We start from the raw sequence: 6,000 nt of genomic DNA on the forward strand, positions 1-6,000 counted from the left end.
TCCTAGAATCCATCCTAGAATCCATCCTAGAATCCATCCTAGAATCCATCCTAGAATCCATCCTAGAATCCATCCTAGAATCCATCCTAGAATCCATCCTAGAATCCATCCTAGAATCCATCCTAGAATCCATCACAGAATCCATCACAGAATCCATCACAGAATCCATCACAGAATCCATCACAGAATCCATCCTAGAATCCATCCTAGAATCCATCCTAGAATCCATCACAGAATCCATCACAGAATCCATCACAGAATCCATCACAGAATCCATCCTAGAATCCATCCTAGAATCCATCCTAGAATCCATCCTAGAATCCATCCTAGAATCCATCCTAGAATCCATCCTAGAATCCATCCTAGAATCCATCCTAGAATCCATCCTAGAATCCATCCTAGAATCCATCCTAGAATCCATCCTAGAATCCATCACAGAATCCATCACAGAATCCATCCTAGAATCCATCACAGAATCCATCCTAGAATCCATCACAGAATCCATCACAGAATCCATCACAGAATCCATCACAGAATCCATCACAGAATCCATCACAGAATCCATCACAGAATCCATCACAGAATCCATCACAGAATCCATCACAGAATCCATCACAGAATCCATCACAGAATCCATCACAGAATCCATCACAGAATCCATCACAGAATCCATCACAGAATCCATCACAGAATCCATCACAGAATCCATCCTAGAATCCATCCTAGAATCCATCCTAGAATCCATCCTAGAATCCATCCTAGAATCCATCCAGAATCCATCACAGAATCCATCACAGAATCCATCACAGAATCCATCACAGAATCCATCACAGAATCCATCCTAGAATCCATCCTAGAATCCATCATAGAATCCATCACAGAATCCATCACAGAATCCATCACAGAATCCATCACAGAATCCATCACAGAATCCATCCTAGAATCCATCCTAGAATCCATCCTAGAATCCATCCTAGAATCCATCCTAGAATCCATCCTAGAATCCATCCTAGAATCCATCCTAGAATCCATCACAGAATCCATCACAGAATCCATCACAGAATCCATCACAGAATCCATCACAGAATCCATCCTAGAATCCATCCTAGAATCCATCCTAGAATCCATCCTAGAATCCATCCTAGAATCCATCCTAGAATCCATCCTAGAATCCATCCTAGAATCCATCCTAGAATCCATCCTAGAATCCATCCTAGAATCCATCCTAGAATCCATCCTAGAATCCATCCTAGAATCCATCCTAGAATCCATCCTAGAATCCATCCTAGAATCCATCCTAGAATCCATCCTAGAATCCATCCTAGAATCCATCACAGAATCCATCACAGAATCCATCACAGAATCCATCACAGAATCCATCACAGAATCCATCACAGAATCCATCCTAGAATCCATCCTAGAATCCATCCTAGAATCCATCACAGAATCCATCACAGAATCCATCACAGAATCCATCACAGAATCCATCACAGAATCCATCACAGAATCCATCACAGAATCCATCACAGAATCCATCCTAGAATCCATCCTAGAATCCATCCTAGAATCCATCCTAGAATCCATCCTAGAATCCATCCTAGAATCCATCCTAGAATCCATCCTAGAATCCATCATAGAATCCATCATAGAATCCATCATAGAATCCATCATAGAATCCATCATAGAATCCATCACAGAATCCATCCTAGAATCCATCACAGAATCCATCCTAGAATCCATCCTAGAATCCATCACAGAATCCATCACAGAATCCATCACAGAATCCATCAGAATCCAGAATCCATCACAGAATCCATCACAGAATCCATCACAGAATCCATCACAGAATCCATCCTAGAATCCATCCTAGAATCCATCACAGAATCCATCACAGAATCCATCCTAGAATCCATCCTAGAATCCATCCTAGAATCCATCCTAGAATCCATCATAGAATCCATCCTAGAATCCATCCTAGAATCCATCCTAGAATCCATCCTAGAATCCATCACAGAATCCATCCTAGAATCCATCACAGAATCCATCACAGAATCCATCACAGAATCCATCCTAGAATCCATCCTAGAATCCATCCTAGAATCCATCCTAGAATCCATCCTAGAATCCATCCTAGAATCCATCCTAGAATCCATCCTAGAATCCATCACAGAATCCATCACAGAATCCATCACAGAATCCATCACAGAATCCATCACAGAATCCATCACAGAATCCATCACAGAATCCATCACAGAATCCATCCTAGAATCCATCCTAGAATCCATCCTAGAATCCATCCTAGAATCCATCCTAGAATCCATCCTAGAATCCATCCTAGAATCCATCACAGAATCCATCACAGAATCCATCACAGAATCCATCACAGAATCCATCACAGAATCCATCACAGAATCCATCCTAGAATCCATCCTAGAATCCATCCTAGAATCCATCCTAGAATCCATCACAGAATCCATCACAGAATCCATCACAGAATCCATCACAGAATCCATCACAGAATCCATCACAGAATCCATCACTAGAATCCATCACAGAATCCATCACAGAATCCATCACAGAATCCATCACAGAATCCATCACAGAATCCATCACAGAATCCATCACAGAATCCATCACAGAATCCATCACAGAATCCATCACAGAATCCATCCTAGAATCCATCCTAGAATCCATCCTAGAATCCATCCTAGAATCCATCACAGAATCCATCACAGAATCCATCACAGAATCCATCACAGAATCCATCCTAGAATCCATCCTAGAATCCATCCCAGAATCCATCCTAGAATCCATCCTAGAATCCATCCTAGAATCCATCCTAGAATCCATCACAGAATCCATCACAGAATCCATCACAGAATCCATCACAGAATCCATCACAGAATCCATCACAGAATCCATCCTAGAATCCATCCTAGAATCCATCCTAGAATCCATCCTAGAATCCATCCTAGAATCCATCCTAGAATCCATCCTAGAATCCATCCTAGAATCCATCACAGAATCCATCACAGAATCCATCACAGAATCCATCACAGAATCCATCACAGAATCCATCACAGAATCCATCACAGAATCCATCCTAGAATCCATCCTAGAATCCATCCTAGAATCCATCCTAGAATCCATCACAGAATCCATCACAGAATCCATCCTAGAATCCATCCTAGAATCCATCCTAGAATCCATCCTAGAATCCATCCTAGAATCCATCCTAGAATCCATCCTAGAATCCATCCTAGAATCCATCCTAGAATCCATCCTAGAATCCATCCTAGAATCCATCCTAGAATCCATCCTAGAATCCATCCTAGAATCCATCCTAGAATCCATCCTAGAATCCATCACAGAATCCATCACAGAATCCATCACAGAATCCATCACAGAATCCATCACAGAATCCATCACAGAATCCATCCTAGAATCCATCACAGAATCCATCACAGAATCCATCACAGAATCCATCACAGAATCCATCCTAGAATCCATCCTAGAATCCATCATAGAATCCATCACAGAATCCATCACAGAATCCATCACAGAATCCATCACAGAATCCATCACAGAATCCATCACAGAATCCATCACAGAATCCATCACAGAATCCATCCTAGAATCCATCCTAGAATCCATCACAGAATCCATCACAGAATCCATCACAGAATCCATCACAGAATCCATCACAGAATCCATCACAGAATCCATCACAGAATCCATCACAGAATCCATCACAGAATCCATCACAGAATCCATCCTAGAATCCATCCTAGAATCCATCCTAGAATCCATCCTAGAATCCATCCTAGAATCCATCACAGAATCCATCACAGAATCCATCACAGAATCCATCACAGAATCCATCACAGAATCCATCCTAGAATCCATCACAGAATCCATCACAGAATCCATCACAGAATCCATCACAGAATCCATCCTAGAATCCATCACAGAATCCATCACAGAATCCATCACAGAATCCATCACAGAATCCATCACAGAATCCATCACAGAATCCATCACAGAATCCATCACAGAATCCATCACAGAATCCATCACAGAATCCATCCTAGAATCCATCCTAGAATCCATCCTAGAATCCATCCTAGAATCCATCCTAGAATCCATCCTAGAATCCATCCTAGAATCCATCCTAGAATCCATCCTAGAATCCATCCTAGAATCCATCCTAGAATCCATCACAGAATCCATCACAGAATCCATCACAGAATCCATCACAGAATCCATCACAGAATCCATCACAGAATCCATCACAGAATCCATCACAGAATCCATCACAGAATCCATCACAGAATCCATCACAGAATCCATCACAGAATCCATCCCAGAATCCATCCCAGAATCCATCCCAGAATCCATCCCAGAATCCATCCCAGAATCCATCCCAGAATCCATCCTAGAATCCATCCTAGAATCCATCACAGAATCCATCACAGAATCCATCACAGAATCCATCACAGAATCCATCACAGAATCCATCACAGAATCCATCACAGAATCCATCACAGAATCCATCACAGAATCCATCACAGAATCCATCACAGAATCCATCACAGAATCCATCACAGAATCCATCACAGAATCCATCACAGAATCCATCACAGAATCCATCACAGAATCCATCACAGAATCCATCACAGAATCCATCACAGAATCCATCACAGAATCCATCACAGAATCCATCACAGAATCCATCCTAGAATCCATCCTAGAATCCATCCTAGAATCCATCCTAGAATCCATCCTAGAATCCATCCTAGAATCCATCACAGAATCCATCACAGAATCCATCACAGAATCCATCACAGAATCCATCACAGAATCCATCACAGAATCCATCACAGAATCCATCACAGAATCCATCCTAGAATCCATCCTAGAATCCATCCTAGAATCCATCACAGAATCCATCACAGAATCCATCACAGAATCCATCACAGAATCCATCACAGAATCCATCACAGAATCCATCACAGAATCCATCACAGAATCCATCCTAGAATCCATCCTAGAATCCATCCTAGAATCCATCCTAGAATCCATCACAGAATCCATCACAGAATCCATCACAGAATCCATCCTAGAATCCATCCTAGAATCCATCCTAGAATCCATCCTAGAATCCATCCTAGAATCCATCCTAGAATCCATCCTAGAATCCATCCTAGAATCCATCCTAGAATCCATCCTAGAATCCATCCTAGAATCCATCCTAGAATCCATCCTAGAATCCATCCTAGAATCCATCCTAGAATCCATCATAGAATCCATCCGAGAATCCATCCTAGAATCCATCCTAGAATCCATCCGAGAATCCATCACAGAATCCATCACAGAATCCATCACAGAATCCATCACAGAATCCATCACAGAATCCATCCTAGAATCCATCACAGAATCCATCACAGAATCCATCACAGAATCCATCACAGAATCCATCACAGAATCCATCACAGAATCCATCACAGAATCCATCACAGAATCCATCACAGAATCCATCCTAGAATCCATCCTAGAATCCATCCTAGAATCCATCATAGAATCCATCACAGAATCCATCACAGAATCCATCACAGAATCCATCACAGAATCCATCACAGAATCCATCACAGAATCCATCACAGAATCCATCACAGAATCCATCACAGAATCCATCACAGAATCCATCACAGAATCCATCACAGAATCCATCACAGAATCCATCACAGAATCCATCACAGAATCCATCACAGAATCCATCACAGAATCCATCACAGAATCCATCACAGAATCCATCACAGAATCCATCACAGAATCCATCACAGAATCCATCACAGAATCCATCACAGAATCCATCCTAGAATCCATCCTAGAATCCATCCTAGAATCCATCCTAGAATCCATCCTAGAATCCATCCTAGAATCCATCCTAGAATCCATCACAGAATCCATCCTAGAATCCATCCTAGAATCCATCCTAGA

This window comes from Anser cygnoides, chromosome 4 (genome assembly GCF_040182565.1).
Source record: "Anser cygnoides isolate HZ-2024a breed goose chromosome 4, Taihu_goose_T2T_genome, whole genome shotgun sequence".
Lineage (NCBI taxonomy): Eukaryota > Metazoa > Chordata > Aves > Anseriformes > Anatidae > Anser > Anser cygnoides.